The following is a 24,893-nucleotide window of genomic DNA, read 5'->3' as shown; positions in this document are numbered from 1 at the left end:
GTAGATATTTTTCCAGTTTGTAGCTTGTTTTTCTATTCCATGAAGAGTGTCTTTAGCAGACTAAGTGTTTTTAATTTTGATAAAGTCTATTTTTTTTTACTTTTTTCTTTTATGGATTGTGCTTCTCTGTGTGGTATCAAGAAACTCTTTACCTAGTCCAAAGTCACAAAGACTCTCTTCTACTCACCTCTAGAAGTTTTACATATAGGTCTATGATCCCTTTTGAATTAATTTTTGCATAAACTGTGAAGAATGGGTCAAGGTTCTTTTTTTTTTCTTTCTTTTCATATGGAAAATTTCACCACCATTTGTTGAATTCTTTTTTTTTTTTTTTTTTTAGGTACAAGCCTGTTTTTCCTCATTTTTAACTTTCTTTCCTTGCTTAGAATCCTTCAATGGCTTTCCTTCACCCACAGGACAAAATTCATGCCACTGTATATAGAAATTCAAGGTTCTAAAGATTGGACTTCACTCACAGCATATCTTTAGCCTTATTTCCTGCCTTCTCTACCTCAGTTTATATTCTATTAACAGTAAATCACTATGTGATTCATATTTCAAATGAAATATTCAAATGAATAGTTCAGTGAATCAGTGACTGATCATATTTGATCATACTTGGCCCTCTTCTTGGAAATTCCTCTATTTCCCACAGCCCCATCGCCCTTAACCAGCAAACTCTACTTATGAGGGATGACTCAGCTTATATGAAACATCTTTTCTTAATCTTTATACTGGTAGATATCTACATTGCACTTAACATGTTGTGCTATAATTATCATTTATATGTATGACCTAAAAGTCTACTGTTTCTTAACTCTTACCCTATAATATTAGGACCTCTGCACCCTTTTGCAATGACCGTGAGTTTTTTTCTGGGAGAGCAATGCAGCATCTGCACTGTGTTTTATGCCTGTTAAGGCTCCCTCTTACCTTCACATTTCCTGCCCACAGCCCTTGTAAAGGCTCCAGCAGCCCAGCCACTGCCCATTAGTAGGGAAAAACTATCCTGCCATTCATTTGGTTTCTGATGACCCTTAATTTCCTGTTAATTAAGGGTTAAACTCAGTGTACTTGCCACCCCATATTCTCCATTTAATCTTTCTTTTTTTAAAATAAATTTGTTTACTTATTTTTGGCTGCATTGTGTCTTTGTTGCTGTGCGCGGGCTTTCTCTAGTTGCTGCAAGCGGGGCTACTCTTCGTTGCGGCGGGCAGGTTTCTCATTGCAGTGGCTTCTCTTGTTGTGGAGCACGGGCTCTAGGCACACGGGCTTCAGTAGTTGTGGCACACGGGCTCTAGAGCACAGACTCAGTAGTTGTGGCGCACAGGCTTAGTTGCTCCGCAGCATGCAGGATCTTCCCGGACCAGAGCTTGAACCCACGTCCCCTGTACTGGCAGGCGGATTCTCAACCACTGTGCCACCAGGGAAGTCCCTCTCCATTTAATCTTAATTTTCTATTCTAGCTTCATCTTACTCGCCCCTCAAGCTCCCTCCTCCCAAATCTCTGATACATACCCCCCCCCATGCATATTTTATATTACTTGCTTTTGGATAGAGGGGGAAATCCTATGTTATATTGGAATGGGGATTTGGGGAGGCCATGATATCTTGAGGATAGTCTTTATTTTATTTATTGTGGTGCCTAGCATGATGCTGAGCATACAGTAAACACTAAGTTCATATGAATGAAGGAAAATTGTAAGACAGAAGGAAAAGGGAGGAAAGGATAGGGGTAGAATAAAAAGAAAGAGGGAAGAAAGTAAAGGAAAGAAGGAACCTAATTTTTCAAGGACTTCAAGCCCAATTTTAAATTTGAACACTCTCTAATGTCAGTTACATTTATGTGAAATTGTCAGCTTTTCTCATAATTGTGCTTCTCTGTACTTTTGTAATTTCTCCTTCCTCTGAATAGCAATCATATTTTACCTGTTTTTCTCCCATGAAATTTTAACTATATATGTTACATTATAATGTTTTAGGAACATGTCTTTTTCTACTGTACCAGAATCAACTTCAGAGTAGGAGCACATTACCTAGTCTATATCTTATATGTTATAACACTCAATCTCAACTTCGGAATGGGTGAAGAAATATGATAGTGTGTTTCCTCAGCCTGAGAAATAAAAGTAGGCACAACTTAGACACTCATGATTGAGATGCAGCAACAGAATGATGTGAATTTATTGACCTTTCTATTAGGTTACATCAATCACTGTGAGTGAATTTATTCATTTCCCACTCCTCACAAATGTCAGCCAAAGACATCAGTGATTTTTTTTCTCCTTTTCATTCAGATGCAATGGCTATTTCAGGATTCTTGGGCCTGAAAATAATGCATTGACCTTTCCCCTAAACATTAATGGCATGATTCTCTTGAAATAAGCTCAGTTTTCATTTTGGCAAAGCCATATATGGGACATGGTATTGTAGTTGGTACAGCAATCCATAAATACAGAAAGCTATGGCACCTCTGTGACTTTGTCCCTATTTCATATACCTAATCACTGAAGTATTCCATTACACTGGAATGAAAGTATACAAAAATGCCTTCCATTAGCTGGAGTTTCTGTGATTTAATGATTCCTTTAATGTAGATAATATCTCATTGCAAGAAATTCCAGGATATTGCCTAGGGAACACAGGTCTGGATAGGAAGTATAAGGCTGCTGGAGAAACTCAAGCAAAAGCAAGGGTGGCTTAAAAAGAGGAAGATGCAAGGGTGAGCCTTAGCAGGATTTCTTAGTTTGTTCCAAGAAATAGAGAAACTAGTTATTTCCCTAAAAGAAGATTTATAATTAATATAAGTATTTCTTACATGTTAGCTAAATAAATTTACTAAAACAAAAACAAAAGCCTCCCTTATGTCAACTCTAACATTCCAAATTTTTCTGCCTCAGTGAAACAATGTTTCTAGGTCATACCTAGAAACAGTGTTTCTAGGTGATGGATAACAGACTCAGAAAGTATTTCACACCAAGTAACTCCAAGTAAAAAAACCTGGAAGACTACATTTATCAAATAATGAAAGTTTTAATCATACAACTTGTAAAGCTAAAAATTACTGTTTTTAATAAGATGGGCCAAATGAAACAGTTGCTAAAACTAAAATAATGCTACCAGTTCTCTGAAATATTTCCCAGATTTTAGCTACAAGGGAAATTCTTAATTGCTAAGGAGGCCCACCCTTCAGTCTAATTACAGGAACCTATTCTTCTTATTAATTAAGATATTGAGAACTGGCTAGGAAAGCAGAAAGAAAAAATCATTGGTAGAGAAGCTGGTATGGATGGAGCAAATCCCTTTTGAAGTCAAATTTTAATCCCTTCAACCTACCCAATAAAGACTTCAAAGTAATAATCATTAAGATGCTCACTGATTTCAGGAGAAGAACACAGTGAGAATTTCAACAAAGAGTTCTAAAATATAAAGAAGAACCGAACAAAGCTAAAGAATAAAATAACTGAAATTTTAAAATATGCTAGAAGAAATAAAGTAGTTTAAATGATACAGAGAAATGGATCAGCAATGTGGAAGACAGATTAGTGGAAATCACCCAAGCTGAACAGGGAAAAAAAAAAACTTTAAGCAAGGATAGTTTAAGAGGCCCCTGAGACAACTCCAAGCATACTAACATCCGCATTATAGGGGTCCCAGAAGGAGAAGAAAGAGAGAAAGGAGCAAAGAAATTATTTGCAGAAATAATAGCTGAAAACATCCCTAACCTGGGGAAGGAAACAGACATCCAAGTCCAGGAAGCACAAAGAGGCTCAAACAAGATGAATCTAAAGAGGTCCACACCAAGACACATTATCATTAAAATCGCATATAAAGAGAGAATCTTAAAAGCAGCCAGAGAACAGATACTAGTTACTTACAAGGGAAGTCCCATGAGACTATCAACTGACTTACCAGCAGAAACTTTGCAGGTAAGCATGGAGTGATACGATGTATTAAAGTGATGAAAGCAAAAACCTACAACCAAGAAGATTCTGCCTGGCCAGGCTGTTGTTCAGATTTGAAGGAGAGATAAAGAGTTTTACAGAAAAGCAAAAGCTAGAAGTGTTTAGCACCACTAAACCAGCTTTACAAGAAATGTTAAAGTGACTTCTCTAAATGGAAAAGAGAAGACCACAGCAAGAAATATGAAAATTACAAAAGGAAAAAACTCATTGGTAAAGGAAAATATACAGTAGATCATCCACTTATAAAGCCAGTAGGAAGGTTAAAAGACAAAAGTGGGAAAACAGTGTCTATCCACAATAGACAATAAACGATACACAAAACAAAAAGATGTAGAACATGATGTCAAAAACATCAAACATAGAGGAGGGTGTAAAAATATAGGGCGGTCAGAATGCATTGAACCTTAAGAGATCGTCACTTAAAATAATCACATATGTATATAAGTTGTTATATAGGAACCTCAAAGTAACCACAAACCAAAAACCTATAATAGATACACACACACAAAAAGAAAAGAACACAAACATAACACTAAGGATAGCAACCCGCTAACGGGAGAATAATTACAATTGCAGAGGTTCTCCCCAAGGAACATGGTGTCTGAGCCCAAAATCAGGCTCCCTTGCCTGGGGGACCTGCTCCAGAAAGAGGATCCCCCAGAACACTTGGCTGTGAAGGCTTTGAAGGCCAGTGGGCTTTACTTTCAGGAGATCAGAGAGCTTGGAAATAAAGGCTCCACTCTTAAAGGGAGCACCAAAATGTCACATGCTCCAGGACCCAGGGCAGAAGCAGTAATTTGAAAAGAGCCTGGGTTAGATCCCCCTGCTGATCTTAGAAAGTCTTCCATGGGACATGATCCTGCCCACCAGAGAGCTCAGGACCTGGCACCACACACCACTGCACAGATGCTAGGCCCAGGACCCCCAGGGCCCTGAAGCCAGAGACCCTGGGATACAGGTCCACCTGCCAGCTGGCAGACACCAGCCCCAGGACAACTGTAGCCCTGCAGCCTGCCATTGCAAGACCAATTCCACCCATCAGCAGGCCAACATGAACTTTGGGACACCCCAAACCCCAAAGCCAGCTGTGTCAAGAACAGGTCCCACCCACCAGCAGTCCAACAGCAGCTCTGGGATCCCTGGGCCCTGTGGCCAGACCCCAGGATTCCACTTTTCCCACCAGTGGGCCAGTACTAGCCCCAGGCCCCCCAGTGTCCCATAACAAGCTGCCTCATGGCCCAGCCCCACTACTCTCCCAAGACTGAACCAAGAAGAAATAGAAAATATGAACAGACCAACTGCCAGTAGTGAAATTGAATCAGTAATTAAAAAAAAAAAAAAAACTCCTAACAAACATAAGTCTAGGACCAGATGGCGTCACAGGTGAATTCTAACAAATATTTAGAGATGAGTTAACACCAATCTTTCTCAAACTATTCCAAAATTCCAAACTTTGCAGGGAAAAGAATGCTTCCAAACTCATTCTATGAGGCCAGTACCACCCTGATACCCAAACCAGACAAAAGATACCACAAAAAAAAATTACAGGCTAATATCACTGATGAAAATACATGCAAAAATCCTCAACAAAATATTTGCAAACCAAATCCAACAATAAACCAAAAGGACCATGATCAAGTGGGACTCAACCCAGGGATGCAGGATTTTTCAATATCTGCAAATCAATCTTTGTGATATACCACATTAACAACCTGAAGAATAAAAACCATATGATCATCTCAATAGATGCAGGAAAAGCTTTTGAAAAAATTCAACATCCATTTATGATAAAAACTTTCTAGGAAATGGGTATAGAGGGAACATACCTCAACACAATAAAGGTCATATATGATAAACCCACAGCTAACATCATACACAAAGGTGAAAAGCTGAAAGCATTTCCTCTAAGATCAGGAACAAGACAAGGACACCCATTCTTGACATTTTATTCAACATAGTATTAGAAGTCCTAGCCACAAAAATCAGACAAGTAAAAGAAATGAATGGAAACCAAATTGGGAAGGAAGAAGTAAAACTGTCACTGTTTGCAGATGATGTGATACTATGCATAGAAAATCCTAAAGAGGCCACAAAAAACCTACTGGAGCTCATCAATGAATTCAGTAAAGTTGCAGGATACAAAATTAATATACAGAAATCTGTTGCACTTTATACACTAACAATGAACTACTAAAAAGATAAATTAAGGAAACAATCCCATTTACAATCACATTAAAAAGAATAAAATGCCTAGTGATAAACCTACCTAAGGAGGTAAAAGACATGTACTCACAAAACTATAAGACATGATGAAAGAAATTGAAGTTGACACAGATGGAAAGATATACTGTGTTCTTGGATTGGAAGAATTAATATTGCTAAAATACCCACACTACCCAAGGAAATCTTTAGATTTAATCCAATCCCTAGAACAAATCATTTTAAAATTTGTATGGAAACACAGAAAACCCCAAATAGCCAAAACAATCTAGAGAAAGAAGAACAGAACTGGAAGTATCATACTTCTCACTTCAGACTATACTACAAAGCTACAGTAATCAAAAACAGTATTGTACTGGCACAAAAACAGACACATAAATCCATAGAACATAATTGAGAGCTCAGAAATAAACCAACACACTTATGGTCAATTGATCTACAACAAAGGAGGCAAAATATACAATGGAGAAAAGACAGTCTCTTCAATAAGTGGTGCTGGGAAAACTGGACAGCTACATGTAAAAGAATGAAATTAGAACTTCTCACACCATCTACAAAAATAGACTCAAAATGGATTAAAAACCTTAGGTAAGGTAAGACCTGAAACCATAAAACTCGAAAAAAAAGAACACTCTTTGATGTAAATCATTGCAATATTTTTTGGATCTGTCTCCTAAGGCAAAGGGAACAAAAGTAATAATAAACAAATGGGACCTAATTAAATTTAAAAGCTTTTGTACAGCCAGGGAAACCATCAGCAAAACAAAAAGACCACCTACTTAATGAGAGAAACCATTTGCAAATGATATGACCAATAAGGGGTTAATATCCAAAATATATAAACATCTCATACAACTCAGTGTCAAAAAAACCAAACCAGTTAAACAATAAACAGAAGACCTGAATAGACATGGAAGACATTCAGATAGTCAACAGGCACGTGAAAAGATGCTCAACATTGTTAATCATCAGAGAAATGCAAATCAAAACCACAATGAGATATCACCTCATACCTGTCAGAATGGCTATCACCAAAAAAAATAAATAAATAACAAATGTTGGCAAGAATGTGGAGAAAAGGGAACCCTTGTACACTGTTGGTGGGCATGTAAATTGGTGCAGCCACTGTGAAAAACGGTATGGATGTTCCTTAAAAAAGTAAAAGTAAAACTACCATATGATGTAGCAATTCCATTCCTGGGTATATAGACAAAGAAAAGAAAAACACTAATTGGAAAAGATACATGCAACCCAATGTTCATAGCAGCATTATTTACAATAACCAAGATAAGAAAACAACCTAAGTGTCCATCAACAGATGAATGGATAAAGAAGATGTGTTGTATTTATATAGTGGAATACTACTCAGTTATAAAAAAAAAGAATGAAATGTTGCCATTTACAACAACATGGATGGACCTGGAGGGTATTATGCTTAGTGAATTAAGTCAGACAGAGAAAGACAAATACTGTGTGTTATCACTTATATGTGGAATCTAAAAAATAAAACAAACTAGTGAATATAACAGAAAAGAAACAGACTCACAGATATAGAAAACAAACTAGTGGTTACAATGGGGAAAGGCAAGAGTGGAAAGTCAAGATAGGGATAGGGGATTAAGAGGTACTACTATGTTTAAAATAAATAAACTACAAGGATATATTATACAGCACAGAGAATATAGCCAATATTTAATAGTAACTATAAATGGAGTATAATCTATAAAAATTACTATGTTGTACACCTGAAACTAATGTAATATGGTTAATTAACTATACCTCAATAAAAAGGTAATTATTTTTTAAATAAATTTTTTAAAAAGAATAAAATATCTAGGAAAAATTTGAGGTATAAGATGTATTCTTGAAACTTTCAGACATTGGTAAAAAAATTGAAAGTGTGACAAAAACACATGGAAAGCTGTGTCATGCTCATGGATTGGAAGAATTAATATTGTTAAAATACCCATGCTACCCAAGGCAATCTACAGATTTAATGCAATCTCTATCAAAATACCAGCAGCATTTTTCAGAGTACTAGAACAAAAAATTCTAAAATTTATATGGAATCACAAAGGACCCCAAATAACAAAAGCAATCCTGAAAAAGAACAACAAAGCTGGAGGTGTCATGCGCCCTGATTCCAAACTATACTGCAAAGCTATAATAATCAAAGCAGTATGATACTGGCACAAAAACAGACACATAGATCAAAGGAACAGAATAGAGAGCCCAGAAATAAACCCACACTTACATGGTCAATTAATATATGACAGAAAGGTGAGAATACACAGTGGAGAAAAGACAGCCTCTTTTATCAATGATGTTGGAAAAACTAGACATCTGCATGCAAAAGAATCAAATTGGACTACTTTCACACACCATATATCAAAAAAAACCCTCAAAACGGGTGGATGACTTAAATGTGTCCATTGATGAATGTATAAAGAAGTTGTGATGTGTATATACAATTTAATATTATTCAGACTTTAAAAAAATGAAATCTTGCCACTTGCAACAACATGGATGGATCTAGAAGGCATTATGCTAAGTTAAATAAGGCATACAGAGAAAGACAAATACCATATGATTTCACTTATATGTGGAATCTAAAAAGAAAACAAATAAAATTAAATAGGACTCACAATTGCAGAGAAGAAATGGATGGTTGCTTCAGGGAAGGAATGGGTGGTAGGAGCAAATAGGTGAAGGAGATACTAACCAGTTAAAGAGGTACTAACCAGCTAAATAATAAGTCACAGAGGGATAATATACAGCATAAGGAATATGGTCAATAATATTGTAAAAGCTTTATATGGGACAGATTGTTACTAGAATTTTCGTGGTGATCATTTCATAATACTGTATGTGCAAGTGTCAAAATGCTATGTAGTGCACCTGAAACTAACATAACATTGTATGTCAACTGTATTTCAATTTAAAAAACTTACTCAGAAACATTATGAGAAAAGTCACACTGGAATTTAGAATCTTGGCAAATCAATTTTGGAAAGACAAAATAAACCTACTTCAAACTTTAACCTCAATGGATAATATTAGAGGCAGGTATTGCAGTAAATACTATTTTTGTAGTTTCTAAATTTTGTCCCCAAAGCACTGCTTCAATGATGCAGAAATAATAAAACAATGATTATCTAGTTATAAATACTTTATATTCTGATTTTTAAAAGCTGTAACTTCTTTTTGTTCTTTCAGTGTCTCACAACCTTTTTGCTTTCCAGAATTGAATCTTCTCCTACAAAGCATTGCTCTCAACAGTCAAGTTAGTTACACTTCAGTGAACACATTAGAGAACCTGTTAATGTCACTTTGTGACTCTCTGACCCCAAATTAAAGAAATCTTCCCTAGACTAAGGCAACTGCTTCATAACTGCTCTTCCTGCTGTCACTCTTGCTCTCACCACAACCCATTCTTCAGCCAGAGTGATCTTTGTAAAAGAAAATTTGCAGATTGCACTCAGGGCGAAAAAAATCTAAAGTCTTCCTTTGGCCTGCAAGACCTTTAATGATCTGAACACTGCTTACTTCTAAGACGTTGTCTTCTGCCTCTTTCTCCTTCTAATCCACTGTGCTCCAGACCAGCTGTGTGCTTTAAACATACCAATCTCACTGCTGCTCAGAGCTCTATATGTTTCCATTTACTGCCACCACCTTCCCAAATATCCTCACAAGGCTGGCTTCTGAAAACCTGAAAACCGTACCTAAATCTAAAGTAACCATCCTCTTCACCCTTAGGCAGTCTTTATCCTGTATCTTTGTTCTGCTTTCCTCTCTTGCATATATAATTCTGTGAAATCATGTAGGCTTTGTTCCTGTGTGTTCAGAATATTCTGCATCAAGGAAAGTTCTAGCGTATATGAAAGTAAGCACTCAACAGAGAGTTGCTTTATAAATGAATGAACCATTTTAAGCAACAATATCGTTAAAACAATACCATACTAGCATTTCTGGAATTTCCAGTTTTACTTATGCCTTTATTTTGGCACATTACCAAATACAGATTATTTAGACCAAATAAATTATTCAGTTTAAATTTTAAAATAAAATGTAGACCAGAGCAGAACTATGTGTGTTTCTGTAAAACATTTTTATAATACATCAAATTGCGTGTTAGTAGGATACTTTTTATAATTATTTATAAGCTAGACATGTACTTACTCTAAATACCCTAAAATTTGGATTATGTAGTGAATAATAGAATTATCAAACACTGCATATGTTGAGAATTATATAGAGAAGTCTTTCCAGTTTAGATAGATTAGCTTGTTTGCAAATTAGTTAATAAAACAAACCTTAAAGAAAAGCTTAAAGCAGGACATTTTTTTAAAGTAAGTTAATTTTACATAGCATGTTTGTTGGAAAGCAAGGTGAATTTTTTTAATTAAATATATTCCCAAAATAACAAATGTTTCATTAACTTGTCATTAGTTCAATAAAATTATTTTCTAAGCCAAGTTTATTTTTTGGGAGAGAACACACCAAAAATATAATAGTGTTTATCTTTGGATTATAGTTTTGGAATAATTTTGTTTGTTCTCACCTTCCTATTTTTGCACATTGTGTTTTCTACAATAAACAAATATTGTGTTGGTATTTTGTTTCTAAGCAATGATGAAAAATGTCCTTATACTAAATTGAACAACCTTGTGAAATTGCCACTTTTGTAGGTCAAAAATTTTTGAATGTAGGAAATTTCATATGGTTCTACGTATGAAGAACCATTTCTAATAAACTCAGTTTGCAAGTGAGTTGGCCAACTTACAAATGGAATGTTACGTGATGCACAATATTTTTTTTTATAACTGAACCCTTCAAACAATTGAGGAAAACATCTTGCCAAATAAAAGAGCAAACTAATCAGTCACATAAACCCAACTCATACTAATTCAAGGAAAACAAAAGTAACTTATTGGGTCACATAACTGAGAAGTCCAACAGTAATCCAGGGACAGCTAGATCCAGGGCTTGAATGACAGTGAAATCACAAACAAACAAATAAAAAACAGCCTCTACTTTTCTCTATAGGCTCTCCTTGGCTTCCCTTAGGCAGATTCTTTCCACTTGTTGGGAGAGATGGTTCCCTGCAGATCTAGTGACTAAGTAGTTCCTAGTTGGGCCACATGCCCACCTTTGGTGTAATCATTGTGTCCAGGTAGATAGGACGCTCTGGCCAGACTGTGTCACATATCATCCCGTCTGGAAGGAAAGACTGACAAGAATAGTTTGGAATTAGCAAGGGGCATTTCCCTAAAGGTAAAACAACAAAGAAGTGATTGGTGTCTGTCATATGGGTTTAAAAATATCTCTAGGAAAGTAATTTGTTCGGTTTTGATAGTTAGAAGCATAACACTTTCTATGTTTGTATGCGTAATCAATAGATAACAATAATATACACTATCAGACTTGCAGGGTGAATCATGAAATAACAGAATGTGAAGAAAGTCAGATATTTTAGGAAAACAAATACATTGTTAACAGCAACAACTTTTAGTGTAACCATGATTGAGATGTTCATTATAGTTTATGTTTTCTTTCAATATCTGCTTAATGAAAGAAGGTAATAAATGGACTTTAAGAAATTTATATTTGAATGAAACCAAAAAAACAGTGAAAATAAATCATAACCCTGCCATTTAAAAACTTATTGTTAAATACATAATGTGATTATTCTTCTGCTATCCTGTCCCAACCCCTAGAGTTAACCCCTATTAATAATCCAGAGATAGGCTTCCTAAATTTTCTATAAATTTATATAAATGTATCTCTATCTATACCTCCCTATATATTGTTTAATGAACAAAACTGGAACCATGCTATGCAGTTTTTTTAAATTTAGCAATTATCAATATATTATTTAGGATTATGTTTGACTTTGAGTAGCTGAATGACTAGAATCATTGTGGTTTAAAATAAGGTAGAAATTAGTTTCTTCCCCACATAATGGTTCCATGATCATTAGGTGGTCAGGTTCCTTCTATCTCATTTTTCCACTCCCCTCAATGGGATTTCAGCCTCATAGACCAAGATGTTGCTCTAGTTCTACCTATCCTGTCCACCCTCTAGCCAGCAGGAGAGAGAACACTGCTTACTGGTCACATTGAGAACACTTCATGAAAGTTGTGCTGAGGACAGCTGCAAGGGAGTCTGGGAAATGTAGTCCTTACTTTGGTGATCATGTTATCTATGTTAATCATGCCTTTTTGTTTTCTGATGTTTTGACATATGGGCCTAGTTGATTCTGGAAAGACTGATCCTTTCAGGGCTAACCACTTCCTTGCGATAGTGAAGGACTCACCCGCAAGTGGACCTTTCATATGCAAACCAACCAATTTAAAGGCCACACTCCGCAATTCCTCCTTTATTGAGCAGTCACATCCCAAGCTATTATTCTCCTAATCACCCCAGGGCCAAGTATCAGACAACTAGGAGCTGCCCCTATACCCCAAAGCCTGCAAAATTATTTAAAGTAGCCAATTGTAAGTTTCCTTAGCTGCTTACACTGCCTCACCCAGTCCTTCCTGCCAAAATCTGCCAAAGGTTCTAGCCCACATTTTCCCCTCCCTCCTTCTTCCTCCTGACCAACCCTAGTGCTCTCCCATGTGGCCCTTTGTGGTATGCTATGCCTCCTGTTTCTAGAGATCTTTGAAGTATAAATAGTCTATCTTCATGACTGTCATTTCTGGTCTGTGTGTCTTACCATACCTGATCAAAACAAATCCTGGGTACATTTTAAAACATATCCAGATAACGGTGATGATTGCACACCACTTTGTGAATATACTAAAATCACAGAATTTAAAACCATTTAAAAGGGTGAATTTTATAGTATGTGAGTTATATCTCAATTTTAAAAGTTTAATAAAATAATAAAACAGTGGGTTCCGTTACAGTAGAAAAATGGAATAATGAATACGGGGCGGGGAGTGATAGCCATGCTACAACAATATCATATTGTTGCACATAAAAGTATCTCTCATTTTTATGTCTGTCCTATATTCGTATATTATATTTTACTCAACCTTTCACTTGACAGTAAAAGTTTAGATTGCTTCCCCTTTTTTCGTGTTATAAACTATGCTGTAATTTACATCCAGATCATGCTTTTATTATCATAGGATACATTCTTAGACATATAATTCTTAAATCAAATGATATGTGATATTCTTTTAAAACAGATACCGCAAACTACTTTCCAAAATATCGTACCAATTTAGGATCCTCTTAAAGGATTGAGTGCCCGTTGATTTTTATTTAGCAGTACCTGTTATTCATCTTTTTAATTTTTACCTATCTGCTTGGTTGTAAAAAACACCTCATTACCTCATTGGGTTATTAGCATTATTTTTATGTTTAATTAGCCTTTTTCAATTCTTTCTCACACAATTGCCTATTCATGACCCTCACTATTTATTAACCTAGGGTATATAACTGATTATTAACCAGGGACATTAATATTAACCTGCTCTCTGGAAATGTATAAGATCATCTCCTCATCTTATATGATCCTATATATGTCTAAGAATGTGTCTTCTTTACATTAATTCTGACTAGTTGTCAATGTCTCCTTGAGAAAAACTCATTTTTCTCCATTCCAGGGTACTTTTTTTCAGTTATTTCTTGGAAACTGATTCTGCTCATTTTTTTTTCTCTTGCTGGAACTCACATAATATGCACACTAGATATCCTGAATCAATTCACCTTTATATTTTATATCTTCACTTGAGATTTTCCATTTTCATGTGATTTTAAGATAGGTCTTCTATATTTTTAAAGATGAGCATTGAATTTTTAGTATTGTCCTTCGCTTTTTAAATTTCCATGATGCAGTTTTCTTTTTCTTTCACAATATCTTGTTATCACCTTAAGAATTCTCAGTACACATTTTTAATTACTCTTCCATTTCATCAACTATATCTGCCTTAGAGGAGCCATCTTCTGTGGTGGTTCAGCTTGATCTTCTTCTTCTTTTTTTTTTTTTTTTTTCTGTACGCGGACCTCTCACTGTTGTGGCCTCTCCCATTGCGGAGCACAGGCTCCGGACACGCAGGCTCAGCGGCCATGGCTCACGGGCCTAGCCGCTCCGTGGCATGTGGGATCTTCCCGGACCGGGGCACGAACCCGTGTCCCCTGCATCGGCAGACGGACTCTCAACCACTGCGCCACCAGGGAAGCCCTGATCTCCTTTTTAAACTCTACTTAACTCTTCTTCACTGATTCATGTCAGAGGATTGGTTACCTCAGCACAGGTACAAGAAAAATAGTAGTAGATTTGGCAACCAATCAGTATTAATCAGATTTCCTTTTCCAGTGTCAAGCTTATCTACTAAAGCATAAAAGGGGATGGAGGAAGAGAAGTCACTTGATTCTTAGCCTTCTGCAGCTGGGATGGGAGGTCCTTTTCCAGCTGATTGAAGACATATTCATCTCACGCAGGAATGGCAGTTTTTTCCCATAACCACAGGCAGCTAGCTGTGGCAGAACTTCCCCTCTTATGATAAGAACATCCACTCAGCTACTGGACTCCCAAAGACAGTTTCAGGATTGGCAGACTTCACCTCAGGTTCTGCAAGTGGCGTGAGCTTTTTACCAGGCCACTGACTACCTTCTGTTTAGTCAGTGAGTAAATCTTAGACTTACTGATTTTCCCCTCACATTTCCTTGTTTCCTGTCTCTCCCAATGCCATGACTGTTCTGTCTCGTGTCCTCTTTCTCCCCTCTCCTGTGCTTTCTGCTACACTTCTCCCTCCTACATATGTAAGTATATATTTGCAAGCATATACATGTATAAGGCAATATTAATGTATCTTGTAAAAGAAAAGTAGAGGTAAGATAATACTTTAAAAGACTTTGATAAAATATGTCTAAACCTTTCATCTGAAATGCTTTTTTTAGGAAGTAGTGCAACTTTTCAATATTTGTGGGCAGTATACATGTAGTATTTCATACATGTTAAATAAAAAGAAGTATCACAATCAACTTTGTCTCTGGACTTACAAGGAGTATCCCAGACGTTAGAATATGAATATTTTTTTGTTAGGTTGAACCTTTCTACTTATACTAATGATGAGACAAAATATAATTTATACACTTTAAAATGTTTAAGAATTGCTTGCTATAATATTTATTGATAACTTGTAGAAATTGGTAGTAAACTAATCAATATGTGCAAGGCATGCACAGATTTAATTTAGGGCCAAAATATATCTCATAATCTAAAAATATTGGAGGGGCCTCCCTGGCGGTCCAGTGGTTAAGACTCCACACTTCCAATGCAGGGGCCACAGGTTCGATCCCCGGGCAGGGAACTAAGATCCCACATGCCGTGCAGCGTGGCCAAAAAAAAACAAACAAATAAATAAATAAAAATAAAAATATTGGAAATAATAGGATTTATCTTTAATGCATGGCACGCATAAAGATACATACTCTTTGGGCTTCAGAGTAAGTAGTATAGAAGGTTGACAAAAGAGATAAGTCCAGAGCAGATAAAATAAAAACAAATTTCCAGTATTACCAGTATTTCACAATACATATAACCAGTATCACCAGTGTTACATAATACACATGGCCATTGATAAAAGCAAGATGAAAAGTTCCATTAACTTTGCCTTGCTCCCCAAAGTCCCTGAAATTATAATGACAGTGCACAAAAAGGAAAAAAATCTGAATTAGTGTCAAGAATAACAGGATAAATCTCTAGAAATTTTGATGAATATGTGCAAATGAAACCATCAAATAGTTGGTTTTGAATAAGTAGACTAGTCAGAGAGGCAGGGTATACAGCCCAAAGAATCCACAAGTAAAACTGTCAGAGCCATTCTTTTAGGAACAATGAAGTTTCTAATCAGCAGAGACTGAAGGTGGGAAAGCACTCTGAAATCAGAGTGACTAGTGAAGAAATTTTTACGAAACTGCTGTTGCCCTCCCTACCTACTCACTTCCTTTCCCCACTTCCTTGTATTCAGAGCCACTGGAAATGGTGGCATACAGCCCCAGGCTAAGAGAGGAAGCAGGCTTTCTAGAAAAGTAAAGCAATATACCTGAAGAGCAACAGAGCTCTTATGTGGGTGCTGACACCCTAGAGTCAAGCTTCCTTATTTTTCACCTGAGACCATGAATGGGTAGATTTGCCTATTCATCATCCGTTAGTGCATCCTAGATTTAAAACCTGCTGGTCAATAGCAATTAGTCAGCTTTCCTGGCTAGGGGAACAGCTCTCAAAATGGAGAAGAATGGACAACCAGGCTTACCAGATTTTGAGAAAAACCAAGGGCACAAAAGCAAAGCAACAAGAGAAAAAACAGAAATATTGACCATAAAAATTATTCAGGAAACATAAGAAAATCTTTTTTTTCAATCTATTTGATTTTCTCATTGTATCCATAAAATAGGAACGGACTGCCATGGGGGGAAAGAAATCCAGCCAAACTCTCTAGAGCGAGGGTCAAAAATGATCGTTCAGACATGCAAGGAATAAGAAACTCCCTCTTTCTGAAATTATTATTGAAATTTAAAATAAGTACATATGAAACAGAAAGAAATGGAGTTCAAACAACGTGGTACCTGAGCTCAAAGGAAAGAAATCCCACGAGGACAGCTATGCAAAACTGCCCTGAGAGCAATTAGACTCAATTAGAAGAGTAGTCCTAAATCTCCAAAAGAATGTCTTTAAATAAAAGGACAGTATGGGTGTTGTTGAACAGTGTGATTGTGAAGCTAGAGTATCTTGTCACTAGTGACTAGCTACTAATCACACGTGCCCGTTTGCATTTAAATTTTTTTTCCTTAGCCACACTAGCCACATTTCCAGGACTCAACAGCCACATACGCAAGTGGTTACTAGACTGCACAGCACATATATAAAATATTTTCATCATCGCTGAAAACTCTATTGAAGAGCTTTGATCTTGGTGGTATGGTAAGCATAAATCATTCATTAATTTTTCAGCAAATAGCCGTTGAGTAGCTTCTCTGAAAAATAGAAAAAGCTGGGAGTATAGCAGCTACAACGGTATTGCAAAGGCATTCTTCTCATGCGGGCTTAGTGTGTAACAGACAGGTAATAAACAAAAAATGTATAATATAATGGAAATGGTTGACAGCTGCGAAAAGGAAAACTAAAGCAGTGTAAAGAGATAGAGGAGGTTGAGAGCAAGGACTATTTGAATTTGGGTGTGAGTGGAGGCTTCTCTGAGAATGTGATGTATAGGGGAATTGAGGTAAAAAAGTCATATGAAAACCTGTAGGAAGCATATTCCAGGTAAAGAGAAAAACAAGTTTTCCCTGAGGTGAAAAACTTTTTTTTTTAAATTGAAGTATAGTTGACTTACAATATTGTGCCAATCTCTGCTGTATAGCAAAGAGTTTTACACATATATACCTTCCTTTACACATATATATACCTTCCTTTTTTAATATTCTTTTCCATTATGGTTTATCCCAGGAGATTGGATATAGTTCCCTGTGCTGTACAGTAGGACCTTGTTGTCCATTCTAAATGTAATAGTTTGCATTTACCAACTCCAAATTCCCAGTCCATCCCTCTCCCTCCCCACCCCTCTTGGCAACCACAAGTCTGATACCTGCGTCTGTGAGTCTGTTTCTGTTTTGTAGATAGGTTCATTTGTGTCATATTTTAGCTTCCACATATAAGTGATATCATATGGTATTTGTCTTTCTCTTTCTGACGTACTTCACTTAGTATGATAATCTCTAGTTTCATCCATGTTGCTGCAAACAGCATTATTTTGTTCTTTTTTATGGCTGAGTAGTATTCCATTGTGTATATATGTACTACATCTTCTTTATCCATTCATCTGTTTTTGGACATTTAGGTTGCTTCTGTGTTTTGGCTATTGTGAATAGTGCTGCTGTGAAAAAAGGGGTAGATGTATCTTTTTGAATTATAGTTTTGTCTGGATATATGCCCAAGAGTGGGATTGCTGGATCATGTAGTAATTCAATTTTTAGTTTTCTGAGGAACCTCCGTACTGTTTTACATAGTGGCTGTTTTACTTACATTCCCACCAACAGTGTAGGAGGGTTCCCTTTTCTCCAATCCTCTCCAGCATTTGCTATTTGTAGACTTTTAATGATGACCATTCTGACCGGTGTGAGGTGGTACCTCATTGTAGTTTTGATTTGCTTTTCTCTAATTAGTGATGTTGAGCATCTTTTCATATGCCTGCTGGCCATCTGTATATCTTCTTTGGAGAAATGTCTATCAAGGTCTTCTGCCCATTTTTCAATTGTTGTTTTGTTTTGTTTTTTAATTTTTTGGCTGCATTGGGTCTTTGTTGCTGCATGCAAGCTTTCTCTCTAGTTGCAGCGAGCGTGGGCTACTCTTCATTGCTGTGTGCGGGCTTCCCGTTGCAGTGGCTTCTCTTGTTGTGGAGCACGGGCTCTAAGCGCGTGGGTTTCAGTACTTGCAGGACGTGGGTTCAGTAGTTGTGGCTCGTGAGCTCTAGAGCACAGGCTCAGTAGTTGTGGTGTGCGGACTTCGTTGCTCCACAGCATGTGGGATCTTCCCGGACCAGGGATCGAACCAGTGTCCCCTGCATTGGCAGACAGATTCCTAACCATTGCACCCCCAGGGAAGTCCCGGGTTGTTTGTTTTTTTTGTTGTTGAGTTGTATGAGCTGTTTGTATATTTTGGTGATTAAGCCCCTGTCAGTTGCGTCATTTGCAAATACTTTCTCCCATCCTGTAGATTGTCTTTTCATTTTTTTATGGTTTCCTTTTCTGTGCAAAAGCTTGTAAGTTTGACTAGGTCCCATTTGTTCATTATTGTTTTTATTTCCATTGCCTTGGGAGACTGACCTAAGAAAACATTGGTATGACTTATGTCAGAGAATGTTTTGCCTATGTTCTCTTCTAGGAGTTTTATGGTGTGTTATGTTTAAGTCTTTAAGCCATTTTGAATTTATTTTTGTGCATAGCATGAGGGTGTGTTCTAATTTCATTGATTCACATGCAGCTGTCCAACTTTTCCAGCACCGCTAGCAGAAGAGACTCTCTTTTTCTCATTGTATATTCTTGCCTCCTTTGTCGAAGATTAGTTGACTGTAGGTGTGTGGATTTATTTCTGGGCTCTCTATTTCTGTTCCACTGATCCATATGTGTATTTTTGTACCAATAGCACACTGTTCTGATTACTGTAGCTTTGTAGTATTGTCTGAAGTCTGGGATGGCTATGCCTCCTGCTTTGTTTTTATTCCTCAGGATTACTTTGGCAATTCTGTGCCTTTTATGGTTCCATATAAATTTTTGGATTATTTGTTCTAGTTCTGTGAAAAAGGTCATGGTTAATTTCATAGAGATCACGTTAAATCTGTAGATTGCTTTGGTAATATTACCATTTTAACAATATTAATTCTTCCAATCCAAGAGCATGGGATATCTTTCCACTTATTTGAATCCTCTTTAATTTCCTTTATTAATGGAAAACTTTAAATGTAACAGAACAGGAGGAAGGCTATAAAACAGCAAACAAGGAGGGCAGTAGCAGGAAAGAATGTCAGAGAAGTAAGCAGGAGGCATATCATGCAAGAATTCACAGGCAAGAGTCAGGGTATGGATTTTATCCTAGGAGTAATAGGAAATTGGTGTATAGGGGTGGGCGACATGATCAAATTTATATTTTAAAACCATCACTTTAGCTGCTTTGGTATCAAATTAATGATAGAAATGCAAGTGTAGAAGCAACATTTTATCTAAAAACTTTAGAAAAAGTAAATATATTTACAATAAAGTTTCTGATTCAAATAGCATGCAAATGGAAATATGGAATGGTCTATCCAATGAATGGAGTTTAAGAATTAAGCTTTCTAGGGCTTCCCTGGTGGCGCAGTGGTTGAGAGTCCGCCTGCCGTTGCAGGGGACACGGGTTCGTGCTCCGGTCCGGGAAGATCCCACGTGCCGCGGAGCGGCTGGGCCCGTGAGCCATGGCTGCTGAGCCTGCGCGTCCGGAGCCTGTGCTCCGCAACGGGAGAGGCCACAACAGTGAGAGGCCCGCGTACCGCAAAAAAAAAAAAAAAAAAAAAAAAGAATTAAGCTTTCATTTAACCTTGCGGTCTGAAACATTCTCCTTCAAAGGACAGGTTTAGTGATAGAATTGTACTTCCTTCTCTACATATTAATTGAGATAGTGGGTTTTGCAGAGAATAATTATGTGAGCAAACTATTATAAATCTTATTTATTAGTATCAAATGTTCATAATCAATCTGCAAGCAAAGAATGAAACAAAATCATATTAATAGTTACAGATATGAGGTTATTCAAATTTAAAATAATTACATAACTGACAATTCAGAAGGTGGACACTAATGAAATTTTTTTCATGTTACATAGTGAAATGTTGATGGAATAATTAATAGAGGTTTAAAATGTTACTTAAAAGCATTGAGTTAATTAATAAGGATAAAACTAAAAATAACTAACAAAAGTAACTAACAAAACTCATGAAGAGGTCAATATGTTAGTAAGGAGTCAATTGATTCTGTTTAAATCAGATAAATCAAGAAATACCAGTAAAAATATATTACTTATATTTATTATAATCCCTAGAAAAACAAATCAGAAATGTGTAAAATGTAGCCACCTCTCAGGAGCAAAAGAGATACAAGGGCTGGCAGACTTTTTTTGTTGTTGTTTAATACTATTTTGAAGCATTTGAATTTTTAACTATGTGCTTGTAATGCTTTATAATAATAATGATAATTCTACTACCTAGGACTTATAAAATATTTTGTTATTTACTGATATTGTATTATAAAATATTACACTTAATTTTTTCTCACAATAAAATTTATATGAATTGACAAAACTACAAATTTAGATGCTGAGTAAATGTTCCACTCTTTTTTTTTTTTTTAAATCTTTATTCAAGTATAATTGCTTTACAATGGTGTGTTAGTTTCTGCTTTATAACAAAGTGAATCAGTTATACATATACATATGTTCCCATATCTCTTCCCTCCTGTGTCTCCCTGCCTCCCACCCTCCCTATCCCACCCATCTAGGTGGTCACAAAGCACCGAGCTGATCTCCCTGTGCTATGTGGCTGCTTCCCACTAGCTATCTATTTTACATTTGGTAGTGTATATATGTCCATGCCACTCTCTCACTTCATCCCAGCTTACCCTTCCCCCTCCCCGTGTCCTCAAGTCCATTCTCTATGGCTGCGTCTTTATTCCTGTCCTGCCCCTAGGTTCTTCAGAACCATTTTTTTTAGATTTCATATATATGTGTTAGCATACGGTATTTGTTTTTCTCCTTCTGACTTACTTCACTCTGTATGACAGTCTCTAGGTCCACCCACCTCAATACAAATAACTCAATTTTGTTTCTTGATGTGCATTGTGTTTACTATAAGTAACTACAACAAACATTAGAAATAGCATATTCACAAAAGTGGGCCATACAGCCAGTTCAGCTACAATAAAAGCAAATTTTAAAAATTGTTCTCGCTACCTCCAGTCCCATTGGTGAAAAGTGCAAGGTTGAAATTTAAAGAATAAATGGATAAAAATTGCAAGTCATATTGAGTATTAAAAACCATGATACATAGGTTATGACAAAAATTACCATCCAAGATTTTCTTTTCCCAAAAGGTAAATAATTTGTACATAATGGTTTATGTACCAGAAAAAAAAAAGGAAGAAGAGAATAGTAACATTGTGTTGGATTTCATCAACATAGAGATTTAAATGCACAAAGATCTCTGAGGCTAATGTCAAACCTGAAAAAACTGTAGGCAGTTTTTATACCCTTTAAGACCAATTGCTGCATAATCAGAGGTCATAAGAGGATGAAAGTTTATGTGTGTTCCAAGTAAATGTCTGGCATATACAGCACCTCAGAGGCAGAAAAAACTTGAAAAATATCATTCCCAATGTCTGAAAAGAGAGTAAGTGAAAGATAGAGGTGACTCTCATCAGCAGAGAGATGATATCCATGATGGCCAATCCACATGCCAAGAGAGAAGTTGTTTACAGAGAGGAATAAAGTCCAGAATTGAGCCTAAGGAGTCCCCGGCCAAAATTCATTTTTAAAAAAGACAATTTTGGGGCTTCCCTGGTGGCGCAATGGTTGAGAGTCTGCCTGCCGATGCAGGGGATACGGGTTCGTGCCCTGGTCCGGGAAGATCCCACATGCCGCGGAGCGGCTGGGCCCGTGAGCCATGGCCGCTGAGCCTGCGCGTCCGGAGCCCGTGCTCCGCAACGGGAGAGGCCACAACAGTGAGAGGCCCGCATACCGCAAAAAAAAAAAAAAAAGACAATTTTGTTTCAGAAGCACATAAAGTAATCAACTGAATAAATATCAAAAGGAATCTGAGCAGTCAAAATCAGCTCCTTGAAGCCTTCTACATTAAGAAGTTGCCATGATTTACAAAGCACACTATAAATGTTTAAGGAAAATGAACTGAAAGAAAAAAATCAAATTGTGTATTTGAAGTAATATTAATAGTTTTATTGCTATAGATGAACATTATAATCTATAAAAACAGCTTTTGAAGAGAGAAGAATCTGTGTTGAAATAACTATGTGTATGATTTACAAATCCTGAAAGAAAGTTTTAAATTCCCTCTAAATAATTCTGCCTTTGACAAGTCATAATCAATGAGCTCTGATGTTAACTAAATAATAGAATGTACCCTGAATATTAGAATATTCATATTAGATATTGTAGCCTAAATTAGATAATGTACCCTGAATACTAGATATTAACATAATAAAATATCAGAACTTACAAATTATGAATACAAATATTATTCCACATATTTATTAAGATTGAAAATTTTTCAAGTTCTTGCCACTAGAAGACCTCATAAAGAAAGGAAGAGTTTTTATAGAATTTACCAAGTAAACAGTGGAAGGGAGTCTCAGTACTAAACTATCTAGCCAAACCCCTTTAATTTAGTGAGAAACTTGAGACTCTAAAGAATTATTCTACTAAAGATCATATACTTAATTATTGCTAAAGCTAGGATTATATAAATAGCATTGATGTGAAATCTGATTTTGGACAATTATGACTTGAAGTCAATTTTATATATTGATTATCCAGGCTTATTTATAAAATGTATTTGTCGGGACATTTTGGTGAGAAGTCATAAAAATCATATTGTCTTAATCCAAAAAGAATTTATTGACTCTTGTAACTAGAAATCCAGCATTATTTAGCTGCAGGTATGGCTGGATCTAGGATTTTTTTTTAAGTTGCTTTTAGTCTCTTGGCTATGCTTTATTCTATAATGGCCTCACTTTGCTCACGTGGCAGTCGCTGTATCTAGAGGTTAACTCCCAACTGTTGATACTTCAATTCCAATGAATAATAGTCTTTATTCCTTAATAGTTGTAACAAAGTCCTGGAATTGAGCTTCATTGGCCTGACATGCCATAGGCTCACTGCTGGAGCTCAACAGGGATGGAAGCATAGATTTAATCCCCACCACTACCAAATAGAAACCACACAAAATGAGAGAAGGGAAAAAGTTTTTAAGGAAAATCAATGTGCTCTTCCAAGACCAAAGGAAAATGAGTTGTAGATAAGCAAAAGCAGGAGATGTCCACCACTTTCAATTGGGTTCATTTTTCATTATTAAGATGACATCACATCTGACACACTTAATATCATGATGTTATAGAAAAGCAATGGGAATGGAGGCAGGGCAATCTAACTGTATAAGATCTAATTGAATAAGTTCACAAACCTTTCGAGTCTACTTTCTTCATGTGTAAATTGTTTTAAAAGTGCATTCGTCTTTGTAATTCTATGATTGATTTGATGAGGATAAAAGAACTTGGTAAATAAAGGCTCATAAGCCAGGAATAAAAATAGGCCTGCTGTATTACTCAACTTCAGAGGACATCATTCATGTAGAATACAATAGAAGAAATCCAGCAATGTTATCTATAAAATGTGGCTAATAATGCCTTCTTTACAGAGTGCTATGATGATTTAATATAGTAATACGTGAAAGGGTCCAGTGTTAGCCACTATTATGGAATGAATTGTGTCCCCCCAAAAGATATGTTGATGTCCTCCCTGCCAGTACTTCAGAATGTGACGTTATTTGGAAATACAGTGGCTGCAGATGTTATTAGTTAAGATGAGGTCATACTGGAATAGGGTGAGCCCTTAACCTAATATGACTGGTGTCCTTATAAGTAGAGGAGAGAGAGACACACAGAGAAGAATGCCATGTGAAGACACAGAGACACGTAGGAAAGAAGACAACCATATGAAGATGGAAACAGTGATTGGAGTGGCTATTTACAAGCCAAGGTACGCTAAGGATTGCAGGCTGTCTCCAGAAGCTAAGAGAGTCCTGGAACCAGATTATTGCTTAGAGCTCTTAGGAGGAATCAGCACTGCCAACACCCTGATTTTAGGCCTCCAGACTCTAGAACTGTGAGAGAATATATTTCTGTTGTTTTAAGCCACCCAGTTTATATTTTGTCTCAGCAATGCTAGGAAAGTAATAAAGCCACATTGGAGTCAGTCATGGTTAAATTTGAAAGCATTTTAATATTTTCTAAATATGGAACTACTCGTATATTTTAAGTCTACTGACATTTTGAAAATAAGAATGTTAAACAACCCCTGGATTTGCTTTTAATTTTTATTGGAGTATAGTTGCTTTACAATGTTGTGTTAGTTTCTACTGTACAGCAAAGTGAATC

At 36.4% G+C, this 24,893-nt stretch overlaps 1 protein-coding gene across 4 annotated transcripts in view; it reads left to right on the top strand.

Annotated features, from left to right (window-relative positions):
• EPHA6 (EPH receptor A6) overlaps positions 1-24,893 on the top strand; it is an 877,027-nt gene that overhangs the window by 648,170 nt on the left and 203,964 nt on the right. The gene's annotated exons all lie outside the window — the stretch shown is intronic.

Source organism: Pseudorca crassidens, chromosome 5, assembly GCF_039906515.1.
Source record: "Pseudorca crassidens isolate mPseCra1 chromosome 5, mPseCra1.hap1, whole genome shotgun sequence".
Classification (NCBI taxonomy): Eukaryota; Metazoa; Chordata; class Mammalia; order Artiodactyla; family Delphinidae; genus Pseudorca; species Pseudorca crassidens.
Note: the sequence above shows the minus strand (reverse complement) of the source record. Positions and strands in the feature narration are given on the sequence as shown.